General features: G+C 39.1%; 1 protein-coding gene across 7 annotated transcripts in view; it reads left to right on the top strand.

Moving 5' to 3' along the window:
• The first annotated feature begins 10,192 nt into the window (after positions 1-10,192).
• ERBIN (erbb2 interacting protein) overlaps positions 10,193-16,000 on the top strand; it is a 115,744-nt gene continuing 109,936 nt past the window's right edge. For 6 of the 7 annotated variants that reach the window (XM_054002720.1, XM_054002718.1, XM_054002719.1 and 3 more), the window contains exon 1: positions 10,713-10,786. The gene's annotated coding sequence lies outside the window, so the exon portion shown is untranslated. Of the gene's footprint in view, positions 10,340-10,705; positions 10,787-16,000 lie in introns of those variants that run through there. The other variant, XM_054002721.1, reaches the window with a different exon arrangement.

Raw genomic sequence — 16,000 nt, 5'->3', positions numbered from 1 at the left:
CATATGACTATACTAATTTTGAAAATTAGTTCATGTCCTTTCATTTCCTTTTCCAGCTTACCTGTTTTCCCAAGACAAGACCACTGAATAGCCTTCTGTTCTACTTAATAATATTTATTTTCATTTATATCCTTTATTTCTTCACAGTTGTACATTAACTTGAGAGTAAATACTAACTCGTCACATCGATTTCCTCTGTAGTAACCAACAGGTATTACTTTCTAAGTATTATTCCTCATGTTTCTCAATGTCAGCAGCTTCTCCGTACTGTAGCCTTCTTAGTAGAATCTGTACTTATATTTCTTTCCTAAAAGATGATTCTTACAGTTTTCAGCATGCTGATTCTTCCATTACAAAGAACCCTAACATCTGCATCTCCAGAAGCCTGTATGCACAGGCAGCATAACTGAAATTTGCCAGGACTTTTATCTGCTTCACACACAAGAAAATAAAACAACTATTGGGACACCTGCATGATATTTGGATGTGGTAAAACTGGGCCCCACTCATTCCACAGTGGTTTGCTGGGACAGACTTATCTATTCCCAAAGCAGCACTCTCCTTCACCAGACACCAAAACACCTCTGTTTATCATTCTGCTTTTCACCATTCAAAGGTTGGTTCTCTGAATGACAGCTGAACTACCTCATTCAGCTCCAGAAAGGTCTTCAGTATTCATTAGCAGCTAATCAATCTCCTTTTTATTGCAGTCCTGTAAATAGGACAGAGAATGCAGCACTGATGCAGCTCTGGCTCTGGGTGATTTCCCTCTTCATGCAATCATTATGGAAAGAAAGGATTCATAGGACATTTTCTATAAGTAGTTGAACAGAAGCAGTCTAATCTCTGGAAGCACAGTCACTGCTTTCAATGTTGGAATAAGGGACAAGACAGCTATACAGTAATAATTTTGGCATCTTAAATTTAGTTTTTAATTCCCCTAAGAAATGCTCTTTTTGCAGTAAAGCTTGGTTATTTAAAATTTCAGTAGCTAACAGTGAAGAAGAGGTTGATGTCTCTTCTTTTATTGGTGAGGGATGATGGTGGAGAATTTGGACATGTTTGCTGCACTACTGAGATTTCCAGGACTTTTCCCTTCTAAGATCAAGCAGTTGAGAGGGAGGGGAGGAAGGAAAAAGTGTGTATTGTAGGGGAGGAGAGGAAGGGAAAGAAAGGAATGTTTTCCACTGAACATCTGAGAGCAACTATTGCATTTGCTGAGACATCATTATTTTTAACTAGCTCTTGAAACTTCTAGTATGATCACTGTTTGGAATGTAGAAATGAAGGCAACTGAGCAGTTAGGGGAAGAAGAGATCTGCAGACTGCATCTGGTTGTTAGGAGCAGAGGAATTTTAAATGCCTACAAGTAACACTGCAAGTCATACTCCCTCACCTGCTACCTTTTCCATAGCTTTTCACATTAACCTGGCATATTAACCAGGCAAAACAAGAAGATGTACTGGCTGATGTTCCCTTCTCAGGATTGCCAGCACAAGTAGTCTATAATATGAGCAAATTGAACACTTGCTCTGCTCCCCTTGCATGTATCCAGCAAAGACACTTAGGCAGTCAGACAAAATGGTCCTGGATTTTATCTGAGTCTTGTTGATATGTCACGTCATGTATCAGCCTTGGAGTCCTCATTGTGTACACTGGCATCAGCACTGCCTACAGCAAACTGATTTTGGTGCATCTTTCCTTGACAAAAGCCAGTCAGGCTTCTCCTAATGTATGCAGCTAAATGCAGGACTGCCGGTGATCTATTTTTGTTCTTGGAAGTAGATTATGGTATTTTATTTAGCATGGCAATAGAGCAGCAGAACAAATGCTGTGGGCTACCTTATGGCAGCCAGACATTGTGGTCTTCATTTCAACAAGGTCTAAGCTCCTTCCACTGTATGAGGAGACTGTTTGTTGTTAAGTGTCTGTAAGTGCCCTCTGAAGCTCTGTATTTGATTTCTGCTGAACAAGGAGATGAAAATGGCTTGCTGTGCTGTTATGAGCCTGTAACATCATAATGAGGAAGTGAAGTTCAGGGGCAAGGAGGACCTTTCTTAGCTTCCTAATCATTCCAATATATTCTCTTTGGAAAGCTTTGGAAAGGCAGGAAGGCAGTAGTTCAGAAAAACATGTGTGCCTCATTTAATAAGTACCAGATGGGTACTTACTTGGGGCTTTACCTTATCTCAACAGTGAGTACTGTATCACATGGAATTAAGGTGTTTCAATGTACACAGTGTTAGTGTACTTTTCTGATTCAGAGTAAACAAGTCCTTAGGTAATTGATCTAGAGACAGGTGTAGCATCTTATTTCAATTAGCAATATCAGTGAAGGCAATAAACTTGCTCCTGTGAAAAATATCTCTGCATTTGAAAAAGCAGATCCTTATATTTTAAATCTCTGTGACAGTAGCATACCTATTAAATTACCTGACTTTCTGGCACATTACTTACCTTTCCTAGACATATGTGTGATTCACATAGCTTTTGTGTCTATATATTTTTATTGACATTTATCGTCTTAAAATCAAAGAGGAATTACATCTATACCATAAGCATTTCACACTATAAGGATGAATGCTTTCACTTCAATATTTGTGCACATATATATGCATATACATATGTGCATATATGTACATGAGACATTGATTTATATACATAAACGTCTCATAATATTTCATATTTAGGCTTTCATGGATCAATTATATATATATATATATATATATATATATATATATAACTCTTACTTGTTTTATGTGTGTATTAACACATAAAGACATGGCTGAACTAGAAGCAAAATAGCTTATATAGTCAAAATAGATATGTGATGGAAAAGAACACAACCACACCCTGGCAATTTCCCATTTCTTCAGAGTATGACAAGAAAATGTCTGCATAGTTCTAAAATGCTGAACAGCCTGACAAGAACAGTGCCATTTACATTTGAATGTCTTAAAAAGCAGTTTATGAATATTCACATCTTAAAGGATTTCTCTCCCAAACGTCTCTTGGATGTGCAGGGGCTTAATTCAAGATGGTTTCTGTCAAAGATAAGGAAAGAACTTGAAACCAGAACAATTGTTTCTCTCATTTAATACAATATTGACACACCTAAGTTGGTGGTTTTCAGATGAAGGTGCCTACTACTCATGAAGAACTGTGGAAATCATAGGAGAGAGCAACCAAAGCTTGAACATATTTTAAAATGTATCCCTCATACCAGTAATGGCATCATATTCATGAACTACTCATGGGAAAGTATTTCAAAGGACTGTGCCACTAAACCTCACCTAAACTTCTCCACAGATTTTCACTGCTAAATTAAGAATTTATTGCTTTTTGTGTACTAGAAGATGAACATCACCTTTCTAGATTACACGGCTGGCAAAAAGTGACAATACAAAGTACCTCGTAGAGGAATGCACAAATCAACAAACTTCAGAAGATTAGCCACTATGTGAGACACTAGAAAAAAGTCTCCGAACCACCTTGCAAGGAGCAGGCCTTGCATTTGAATTAACCTCCCAAATACCACCTATCAGTCTAATAATTCAAAATGGAAGACCTCATTGATAAAATATTCCTGTCTATTGCATAATACTCAATGCTGGTATATATAAAACAACTGTTAGATAATTACAGCATTTACACCTCCTTGAAGACTCCTTCTTTCCCACATCTCTTTTAAACAATGGTTCCTGTATTAAACTCACAATCCAAAGCAGACCTCCCCTGTACTAACAAACACTCATTAGAATGAAACCTTGCTGGCACAGCCAAAGTAAACTTCATGAATACTGACATATTTAACATGATTGATATCAGTGACCAGAATTAATGGAAATTAATGGAAATTAATTATTTTAGGTTTTCTTCATACTCTTTAAAATGTGATATATTACACTATCACACATCCTCATAAGAATTATATGCATGGAACTCATCAACTGTTATTCACTACACTGAACTAGCACAGATCACAGACAAAACACAGCAAAGGGTAGGGGAATAATTATTTCATTACAAAAAATAATCTATTTCTTGTACAGAGCAGGGACTAACAAGGGACCTCCAAGTCATGTTTAAAAAATAATCATGGAGACAGTAGCAACACTGTTTTTAAAGCTGACAGTTTTCTTACTGATTCATCCTCTGTACATTCATGTTAGCAGCTGTTTTCTCACTAGTGGTTTAATTGATTAAAATATACATCTCACTTGTATTTAGTTTGGATTTTCCTCCTTCTCAGTTCTCATTAATGATGTCAATCAAGTCAAAGCCTTTTTCTCCATTTCTGTCAGTTGATCTAGTGGAAGGTATCACCTTTTCTACAAACTTTGTCTAATTTATACCCCAGTATCAAAATTCATGGAAGGTCTGTCTCACCTGAGCTGTGTGCCTGTTCAATCTGAATGTATACTGTTTAATCACAGCAGTTAGAAATATGTTCATGGAAATGGGTTGAGTCAATGTTGTCATGATGCTCAGAAGTATACTCTGCTACACTGCTAATAACATGGTTAAACAGAAGCTATGCATTTTCACTTTTGTCTAAGAAAGTAAAATATTTTAATTTTTTTTTTCTAAAAATAGAAACAATTACACCTCTAGACTGAAGTGCACTTCTCAAAGTACTCAGTAAAGCCAAGCTCTCTGTTGAGCACTTTTGCTTGTTTGCAGGAATAGAAATGAGTTAATAGACAACTTTTTCACTTTTGTGGCCTGGAAAGTGACTATTTCCTTACTGATGTGGAACAATGCTGTATAATATACTGCCATGTAAAGATGTATAAAAATATCCTTTGATGGAGGAAAACAGTAGATGAAACCTGTGAACTAAAACATAAAAAAATTATTGTTTATGTCTTCCATGCCTTAGAACATAGGACAGATACAACTGAAAAAAAAAACCTATTTGAAATTTTAAAAAATACTCTGAAACCATTTTTGACAAAGGAAAATTAAAAATATCTATAATGTTTCTATAAGGCTTTCAGTGATACTAGTGGTAAAGTGTGATTTCTAATATTTCTAATATTCTAATTCAAAATATTTCTAATATTTTGTTTGTTCCAAGGGAAAGGGATAAAATATTTGAAAAACGAGAACATTTTAGCACTTAGAACTATGTCATCTGTACTGATTGTGTGAGGAGAAAAAAGGCAAAAAATAAGTAAAAAAGGGGAACTGAAGACTTCATAAAGAGGATAAATGGGGAAGACAAAATTATTCTTTTTTAATTGAACTTAAAATTGAATTTCATATGTAATGAAAGAAATCTGCAATTGCTCTAACAGATTCTAAAAAAAATTAATAATTTTCCCCAAAATGAAATTATCTTTTATCATGAACCATATTTTGCAGATGGGCAATAATCAAAAGGATTTTTAGAACTCTCCTTAAAACGGTCCATGGTGGCTTTTGTAGAAATCAAAAACTCTTTTCTTAAAGTACAATCTGTCAGTTTAGCTGGTCAGGAGACAGAATAGTTTGTCTCACTGGACTGTTTGCATGTCCTTGCTTTGAAAAGATTTACCTTGTGATTCCAAATATGGTAGTCCATAAGAAATTCAATTTGAAATATCATTGAACCAACACTGAAATCAAGAATTCACACATTTTTAGCATTTATTTTTACATGATAGACATTATTCCAGAAAAAGACAAGGGAAAAGTAAAAAATTTATGTGTGCATACACACAACACTGTGCTAAAGACTACTAAGAGATTTGTATTGTCAGCATCTTCTAAGAAAAATTAATTGTCAAAATAGAGGTAAGCCATAAAATGTAAAATAAATGCAATTCATCCCACAATTAGAGAAGACTGGTTTTATTTAATGCTTGTGTGATGCTGGGTCCTATAGAGCTAACATAATTGATTTTCCATAGAAGAGTATTCCCAGATATGACTAGAAGTTGGTACAGCATTCTTTTAGGATTTATATTTGGACACAAACAACCTCAACAGCATTAATTGCTACCCTTCTAGATTCAAGAACTTAGCAAAGGCAGTCCAAAACTACCATCGGTGCATAGGCAACATACTGAGCATATGGTTTATTTTAGGCAACTTCGCAGTTGGCTCTTTCTGCCAACTTAATGTGTAACTCTTTGTCTTAAACTAGTCAGCAAAGAATTTTTGGTTATGATCTACAGATGTCAGTGTCCTCACATAGTATAGCTTCATTTTCATTCCTTTCTCTTTGTTTTCACCAGCACAAGATTTATGTGGTGGCATCAGCTGTCAAAACAGACCCGTAGGCTAAAAGGCTGCAGCATAGCTTAAAATCAGTGTTAAGGAGACTGGCCAGGAGCAAAGCAGTCCAAACCAGGAAAGCATAAAAGTACCTAAACACCACCTTTTTGTCTTTTATCTTTCACATGAAATGCTCCTCTATGTCCCAAATGTTCCTCAGAATTCACCAGCTCTCCCATGCTAACCAAGGAAGATAAATACAAGCAAAAAAGTCACAATGTAATGGTTAAAAATAACTCTAAAACATTCCTAACCATTTCTAGAACACAGCATATAAAAAATAGGTTGTGGCGTTACCAAGGTTTTCTATTGGTACTTGCATAATAATTCATTACTTTGATTTTACTGTTTGAGAAACAAAGCAACCAAATACAGAAAAAACTTATTTGTGTGGTGTATTTGGCCAGTGTATATTTGGGATTGTACTGAAATTAGACTGAATAGAAGTTGTTTACTTAGCTTCTACAGTAGAAATGCATTATGCATTTAGATGTTATAGCAGTACACTTCTAAGACTTAATTGCCACTGAATTATACCAGTTTTGTGTTAATTTCACCAGCATAAATGTGGTGTCATCCAGTTGTGAACCACATAAATTCAGAAAATGCTACAGTAAGATATTTTGGCATGTTTAAATTATAGAATACTTAAAATAAACTTCAATATATCCTTGTTAAAGAAAAAAAAATACTTATTGTCTCTTTGTGTCTTTCAGGTGGTTATTACTTCCACTAATTATTATTTAATATTTGTATTGCAATCATGCCCAGAAGTCCCACTTCAAATCAATTTGAAATCCACCATTCAAGTCATTACCTGAGCATTTAATAAGCAGAAGTGCTTACCCAGAGGCCTTTCAATGTCTTTGAAAAGTGGAAATCTCTCTAGAAAAGTGGAAACATGCAATCATAATGAACAACAGTAGTAAGAATAGGGAAAACCATCAGTTAAACCCTGTCACTCAGAAGAAACTATGTAGTAATTGTTCAGACCACTTAACTCCTGAGAGACAAACATACAGGTGACTGTTTCACCAAATGTTCTTTCGATTTAGCTGCATGTTGTTGCAGTATTTACTAGTGCTCCTGTTCAAATATAAAAATAAAAATTAAAATGAGAGGAGTTTGGGGTTCATGTCCAGCATGAAAGTGTGTATAAAGGAATTGTTTAAATGTTCAGTGGGATCAGATGTATTGTCTCACTTGAAAGACTTATTATGTAACTCTGTATTTTGTACTTTGTGCACCTAATCTGTAATTATTTGGTAACTGGGATACGAACTCTGGGGATTAATATTGCTGGGGACTCTGCTGGAGCTGAAATCTAAATACTGTCTTGATAGTTATTTAGATCTCTAGGATAACTCCCGGTATTTTCTTAATTTGTACAGGTAGTTATATCTTGTCTGTGCAAAATGTCTTCAGTAGTTTTGCTCCAGCTAGCTGTAGTTTCAGCAGACTTTGGATAGGCTTTTATTTTGTTGGCTAAAATTGTAAGTGAAACAGCATCTTACATTGCAACTAATGTTAACAACTCTGGGACATTCCCCATCTGAGCAACAGCTACTATAAATTCTCACACCCACCTATTACTCTGCTGCATTAATAAATGCCCTGGGCAATTTGCAATAAACAGTTTAAAAATATTTTCACATTAAAAAGTTGTGATAATTCACATAAGAAAGTGCTTTGTAGAGTTCATGGTGGAGGGTATCAGTTGCAGAGAGCTAGTCACATTAATTATGATAAGGATATGTTATGTGGTATATGACAGGAATGATCAATCATTTGCAAGAGATTTTTTTAAAAATAAGTAATTTTATTATAGACACAGTGTAGGGCACTACTGCAGGGTACTGTAGTGAGAAATTCTAAATCTGTTGTCAGTGGGGGTAAAGTTCTCTTGCTTGGACTTAGTCCAAAGCTGACTCATTTGAAGAAAATGGCTTTTCTGAACAAGAAGAAATAGAAGCGATTTAATGTTTTGGGAAATATTATATTTGGGAAATATAATATATTTGGGAAATATACATACAATTCTCTTTTTTATAAACTCTGATGATTACATTTGATTTAGTTTAATTACTTAAATTTAGGCAGAGATGTAGTACCCAAAGTAGGGCTGTATGCTGTGTGAAGATGGAGAAAAGTAAAGAAACAGTAAGTGAATATTATTATCCTGGTAGAAATGCATGCTTATTTTTTGGATCTGGATACAAGCTGGATATTTGAACATACAATTCCCATATATAGGCAAGAAGTTTAAAATTAATAACACTATTGTTAAACACAGTGTGTTAAACACAGTGGACTTTTATAAAAATGTGATCATCTCTATGTTTTATTGCTAAAGATTAAACCCTTCATTCAAAACCCTATGAGAAAATAGATGAAGCAAACAATGATCCTGAACAGGAAATATCAATTTGAGTTACTGTCAAGGACTGGTAGGGGTGTGAACAACTTTTCTTATCTAGTCCTATGTTAAAATCAGGGACAGGTCAGTAGTAACCTGACATACCATTTCCCTTGCTGCTCAGTGGCTCCTATAACACTTCTTAGCATTTTGCCAATTTCTCAGTAAACCGATTATCATCATAAAACACTATTCCATCTTAGTTGGTGGCAGTCCCAGTAGAGTAGCCAGGGATTAAATTAGTGTGAAAACAAAACTACCTCTGTCCTTAGATCTGGTCTCTGCTGAGCACAATTAAGGAGCATAAGGTGAGCAGCATGTACAATTCCACCCTGCTGTCAGCTTCATGTGCTCCGTTATGGCTGAGCAGAACTCCAGGCTCCAGGACTGTTAAAATGGCATATTGCTTACACAATAGGTTATCAAATACCCATTTCAAACAATCCAGGAAATTAAACAGAAACTCACTGTTTCTGTTCAGATCACAACTGTACTACTGCAATCCAAATCCAACTAATACCAAAGCCTAGTAATCTATGTGCTGCCTGCTTTTCAAACATGTATTTGTACATGACTCTGTCAGTCAACACGCATTTTCAGTACCATTGTATTGTACTGACTGTGTTGAAATACTTGGAAGAGAAAGTACAGCAGTGTTCTAGGGTTTATGTGAAACATTGTGACAATATGGGCGGCATTATTTTAATTGTTGATGTTTGCATCCAAGTTTAACGTACCATACCCAAACATCAAAGCGTGGGTGGAGGCTGTCAGTTTTTCCCTTGGGTGTGTTCGTTCTCTCAGACCCTTGGTTAACTCCGAGTCAGGCAGCACAAGGTGCGGGAGCAGGGGTCGGATGGCCACGAAGGCACAACGGCCAGCGCCTGATGGCGTGAGCCGGCGCCCCAGCGCTTTCTACAGAGGGTGTGCAACCATAAATTACGGAGCTGCGCTGCTAACGAGGAAACTTCTGTCATTCAGGTCTGAATTTGTCAGTGCGACTAACGCTCCCCTGCAGAAGACAAACTAGGACAGGCCCCACACCGGGCAGCAGCGGGAGGAGCCATTCCGCGGCGGCGAGACGGAGCCCCCGCCCGGCGCCGCTCCCGCCTCCCTCTGGCCCGCGCCTGCCCCAAGCCCGCGCCAGCGCCCCCCGTCCCGCCTCGCCGTGTTCCTGCAGAGCCCGCCCCCGCCGCTCCCCATTGGCCGCAGCGCCCGTCCCTCACAGCCTTCCCCCAGCTCGGACCCCCGCCCGGCGCTGTCCGCCCATCCCTCCTCCCGCCTGGCACAGCCAGTGCGGGCGCGTCCGCCGCGCCTGCTTGCTCTTGCTCCTGCTTCTGCTCCCGCTCCCGCCCGATCCCGCTCCCGCCTCCGCCAGGTCTCGGCCCGGGCTCTGCTCCCGCTCCGCCCCCCGTGCCGCTGCAGTGCCTCCCCCGTCTGGCCAGCGGAGCGCGGCGCCGGCAGCAGCAGGGGCGCGGCTACCTCCCCTTCCCCCTGCCGCGTGTCTGCCCGGGACGTTCATTCCCTCTTCCCACAGCTCCGCCGCCTCCCCCGGCCCCCCGCTGCCGAGGCCGGGGAGGGGGGCGGGAGGCTGAAGCCGCGGGAGAAGGAGGAAGTGTGCGAGAGGAGGCGGGGAGCGAGGGCGGCGGCGGCGGCAGGCAGGTGAGGCAGGCGGCCATCCCGCTTCCCTTCAGCCCATTGCTCGGGCAGCGCGACCCCGGGTGTGCAGCCGGCGGGGAGCGGGGGTGCCCGTCGCGCCGGGGGAGCGGGCGGGCGAGGGGCGGCGGCGGGTGGGCTGGTCCAGGCCAGGCCGGGCCGCGCTGGGTGGTGGGGGGCGCTGCGGTGTCGCCGCCGGGCGGGGCCGGCGCGACGTGGGGCCGGCCGCGGGGCAGACCTCGGCGGGGGCCGGGAGGAACCCGGCTTTTCTGGAGCTCTCTCCCCGTGCTCACGAACTCCCTCGTCCTCGGCGAAAGCTGCTAACATTCCTTCTCCTCCTCTCCCCGTTTTCTGCCCTTGTTCTCCGTGAAGAAGAAAACTCGTTTGGATTTAACTTGGGGTTGGAAGAAACTCCTGCCTCCTGGATCTGGTTTCGACGCCCCGACAGCTAAGGTAAATATGGAAGGCTTGGGATCAGCAGCAACAAAAAAAATAGAAAAATCCTTCCTCTGGGAAGGGGGTGGAGAAAAAAAACAAGGCGTTCAGGCTTCGTTTTATATCCTGTTTTTGGCCTTTATATTTTGTCTCTGTTTTCCGCCTTGGCCTGCCCTGTTTAGCAGCTCATTGTGTTTCTCCCCGTCTCGCTTGAACGTGTGAACCGAGGCGCTGGTTTCATGGAGGCCGAGAAAGAGTCTGTGAGACCGAAAGTTTTTAATCTTATCGGACACAGAAGTTTCTTTGTTCTGTCCGAGAAGGCACTGAGCTGAAGCTGCTCGACTGCGTAACTGCTTCTTCAGCTCTCCCTTGCAAAACGTTTGGTAACCCTGCGAGTACAATTAACTTACCGGGAAATGAGAAAGTCATGGAGGAGGTAATATTTCTTATTTAATCGAAAGCTCTTGAGGCTTTGTGCTTATGTCTGTGTTGTTTTCTGGAATATCGGTTAGTGGCTGACTGGACTTCTTCAGGGTTGCTGTTAAGTTTCTTTATAAAAATATGCCCTCCTGGTCATCTGTAAATGTCGCAGTTTTTCCACCTTCGATTGCTGCAGTCACCCGTCTTCTTCCCCTTTACCTTCTCTGTTCTCAAACCAACGGGTTGGACTGCTTGTTTTTCAGCTTGTATAGCAGAGGTCTATCCTGCATTTTGATCCTGGCAAAGTTCATCTTAAGAACCTTCATTTAAAACAAAATACAGAACAAAACCAAAGCAGATAGCTAGTTGTCTGACTTCTTTAAAGTGCATGCAATTGAAGCTGTTAATGCAGCCTTGTTGGCTTTGGTGACCACTTTCCCCTTTCTAATTTTTGAAAGAACTCCTATTTTTAAGCTGTTGAAGAGGAAATTAAGTGTGAAGTTTTAGTGTAAGATTTTGTACCTCTAGTGCTTGTTACACCAACTAACTAGATGCACTGTTTATTTCTCATGCATCAAAGGGACAATTACAGGTTAGTCCTTTCGTGAAGGCAAGGAGTTTCTCATATTGTGAATGTTTAGAACGAGGTAGAAACCATAGCTCTGGAATGTTTGTTCCTATTTGTCAAACTCAGAAGCAACATGTTGGTCAGATAGGATGTGTATGCTTCAGTCTTGCCAATGTGTGACATGTATTGGTATTTGGGATTCTTGGACAAAGTCATTTCTGTGCAAAATTTTTAATACTCCTTCATAGATAGTTCTTTAACATCGTGGAGTAATTTAGTGCTTTAAGAAAAAATAATCCAACTCCTGCTTGATATATTGTAAGGAAAAATGTTAACATATAAATGCCTAAAGTGGGTTCAGTGTCTGATAACAAATAAATTATTTGACTTGCAATTTATAGACTTACCTTTCTAGGCAGCAGTAAGGGTTATTCTTAGGCATCAGAAAGATCTGGACAAAATAAATGGCAATGAACTTTGCTTTCCTTATGTGGCTGATGCTTGGCAGAAAGTCTGAATAGAGTAATCCTTTTACAAAGAGCCATCCCTTTCCAGAGCAGTGTTTCAGTCCCAATAATGACTTGAGATTCTTGAGGGGAGGGTGAGGAGTTGTAGCGTTGCATGACAAATTTAGCTGTAAACCAGTATGTTCATAATCAAGGCAATTTTGTTTCTTTTCAGGCCTTTTGTGTCTCTCATTATGTACTTGATATTTTTCAATGCCGTGCAGAAGAATAGTTCCTTGTAGTGGAGGCACAACTTTTTACGCTAGTGTTTTGTCACCATGGTAGCTATGGATAAAGCCCTTTTTAATGATGAAAGTGTGATTCAGTCCTGCTTACAGCTCATGGTTATATCATTGAATGCCATTATGTCATTAACATAGTTTGGGAGTAATATGAAGGGATGTGTTCTTTCTTGAGGTCAACAATCGCAACTAAAAATCAGTCTGACATTGATATTCTTATTATGAACAAAATTATTTAATCTTACACATAGTAGTGCATGTGCTTGAAATAGCACTTTTATAGTTATGTGTTGATGGCTTGGGGAAACGTTCTTTTGACCTGACTGGTTCTTATTAATGAATTAAATTAAGCTTGAGTAAACATCACTAATTTTAAGAAGGTATGCTTGCAATCAGAGAGCTAGAAGTTGCAGTATATGGCATATTATGGAATGTGATTATCATTAAGATGATAATTGTATTAGTAAAATATGAATAGATTTGTCTTATGCATAAGCTGCACATTAGATAATGCTTAGTGTAAACATAAAGCTCTGTAGGGTATCAATTGGCACAGCATGTTCATATAGAGTGGATAAGGGGGCTCTGTGGAGAAAATACTAAGGATAGTTTCTTAGTGGATTGCATTGGTGGTCTCAGAAAACAGTGTTATGATTTGAACTTGAATTGATTTGAACGGTAGAATTTGTTGAGAGTTTTTAGTCCCAGTCATTAAGAGCTATGCTTGGAAGATCAAAGCTAAGGAAAGCCTTGCACATGTGTAACATACATTATACCTCACGTGTTAGCAGTAGGCCCTAGAAATAGAAGGGGATGGGAGCAAATTTGTCAACTTGGCTTTCCGGTAGGGCTGTAATGAATCACTGTCTGTCTGCTTTGCGTTCTTGTTTTGTTTTTGTCCTTCCTGCTCCTAAGCAAAAAGGAAAATCTTTTTGGGAAAATGTTATGTGAAGATCAAATAGTTGATATGTCATATCTTCAGCAGATTCTCCCTATAGAATAACCTGATCTGCTTAAGAAGTGCCTGACATTTAATCCACATAGAGGAATTAGAAATCTAACCTTTTCCAAATGAGTTACTTGTGGAGTTGTCCGAAGAGTTACTCATATGGACATGAAAATAGTAGACAGTATTCCTATGTGAGCATGCAAATATTCATGGTGACATTTGAAATAGATAGTTAAATGAAGATCATCTGGAAAATGAAGATTTATAAACATTCCTATTTTACCTTGTCGGCTTTTGAGTAAGTGAAATAATGTGTCAAAGGACACTTTTCATATCAGAATGAAAACATTGAAGGTAGTTTGAGTAGTAAATAGTCTGTATTTAACCTTGGTAATGGGACTTTTTTTAGGATTTTTTAATTGTAAAAAGGTTACTTCTCTGAAATACAGCTTTCACATTGAACTAAGAATACAGTGTTTGGATATTGAGTTAAATCTTAAAAATACAAGATTTCAAAATATGGATGCAGATTTAGGAGAGATTTATGTATGTCTCGTCTAATTAAAATGGAAAAAATTGTTACGCTGGAATCAATAGTATTTTTCTTTTCTAGTAATCTCAGGATAATTAGGCTTTTTCTGCTGGCTTGCCTTCATTGTTGCCAGATGAAAAATCGTTTGCAACTGATAGGCTAATACAATGCTTATTCTTCAAAAACCGCTGGCCTATGGAACTGCACAATACATATTCTTTAGGAAGAAATGGAAAGCAATCAGCCCAGTTGTGCCAACTTTTACCAGTTCCCAAGCAGTCAGCTATGGCTTTGGGGTTGGTGACCACCAGGGACCACCAAAGAGACCCCCAGGACCGAAGGACGCATGTGGAAAGGGGAGGGAAAATATGTTAATGATTTTGGGGAAATGGTTATCATATGTATGTTTTTTCCAGGAAATCAGTGAATATATATGTAAAATACAGTGTATAAACAGGAGATTTTTCTGTACTCAGCATGCATGGTATTTTGGAGGAGATACCCTCTCATGCATCCAGCCTCATAAAGAATGCCTGGTTCTTAATGCTGCCCTTGGGGGTAAGGAGTTTTTTTTTTTTACCGATTTTTGGTAACAGTTTTGCTGACCAGATGGGACTTAGTCCTGAATTTCAGTGGATCCAAAGGAACATCATCAAAGTCAGGTTTTTTTAAAATTCTTGTTTCTCTGATGCTTGAATTTCAGTACAGGTGTTTGAATTATTACTCTTTGTACTTTCCATAAAGGGGATACAGAAGTGTGATATTTCAACACTAGGCTGCAATTCTGCCTTCAAAAATACACTGTAACTTCACATAATTGAGAAATAAAACTGAACAAACCTCTTCCTTTGGTCTAAATGAAACCAAACTGAAGTGTACTTATATTGGAGAACACCAGCATTGCAGCTGTCCTGCCTAGGGTAAAAAGTTAAAGTTAAAAATCTAAGTTAAAAAGTAGATTAGTTTTTTTCTGTTCCTGGGAATTTGTAGGTGCTTGACACTAAGTGATCACTATGTGTAGGAACAAACAGTGATGATTAAGCAGAGTTTGAGGGCGGTCTAAGCAATCTTGGCTGCTGTGGAAATTCTGGTACTTGTAATAATGTCAGAAGGTAACTGAGCCTTATAAGGTTCAATCTTACTAGATAAGATGGTTTGTATAGGTTGGGGTATAATTGTCTTGCTGTGAGCTTGTAGTGCTCAAGAGCTACTTCTTGTGTCAGTTGTCTGTGGCCAGCTTTAGGAATGAAAAAAGCTCAGAGATGGTTTAAAGTGTTAGTAAAAGTTACAAATACTTGAAGTGAAACATATATAATTTGGGTGTTAATTTGGAATGGGTGGTATTTTCCTGCAAAGTGGCCAGGGCTTATTCTCCTTGCTGGGGAAAGCTCTAATCCCAATAAATAAATAAATTCAAAATATTTGCAGTTCTGGTATTGCATTAAAGATAGATGCAGAAGGGCGGTCTTGTTTTTCTGAAGTAATGTGCTTTGGGTTTTACTGCTGCCTTTGGAATCTTCTCACCAGTTTTCATCTCTAAGTTGGCATGAGTAGTTCCTGTAGCAACTGTGTAAGGGGTTCCATCTTGGCAGATAGTTATGGAAGAGAAGTTTCATATTATTCCTTTGTCCTCTGCCCCATGATGTGGGGTATGTGATTAGTACATATGCAGAAATTATTTCTTCAGCATTCTTTGCCCTTCTTGTCCTTGGAGTTTTTCAGTACATATCTTCCAAAACTTCCAAGTTTTAAGAAGCAGAAGAGAGGGCATAGGTGCTTTGAGCTATATCAGTGCATCTAAAGAAACATCTAAAACTCAGTGCCAGATGATTGAATGTCATTCACAGGTTTGGTCATGTAGAATGACTGTAGATATCATTGTAAGTGTTTGAATGGTGGAAAGTGTTTCCAGGCTTGTCTAGAAGACTTCTGATAGACTGCTAAGGTTTGAGAGCTGCTGCTTATTCCCCATGTGGGTGTTGTCTTCCTGGCGTTACTCTATCAGAGGGAGAAGT

This window comes from Vidua macroura, chromosome Z (genome assembly GCF_024509145.1).
Source record: "Vidua macroura isolate BioBank_ID:100142 chromosome Z, ASM2450914v1, whole genome shotgun sequence".
NCBI classification, from domain to species: Eukaryota; Metazoa; Chordata; class Aves; order Passeriformes; family Viduidae; genus Vidua; species Vidua macroura.
Note: the sequence above shows the minus strand (reverse complement) of the source record. Positions and strands in the feature narration are given on the sequence as shown.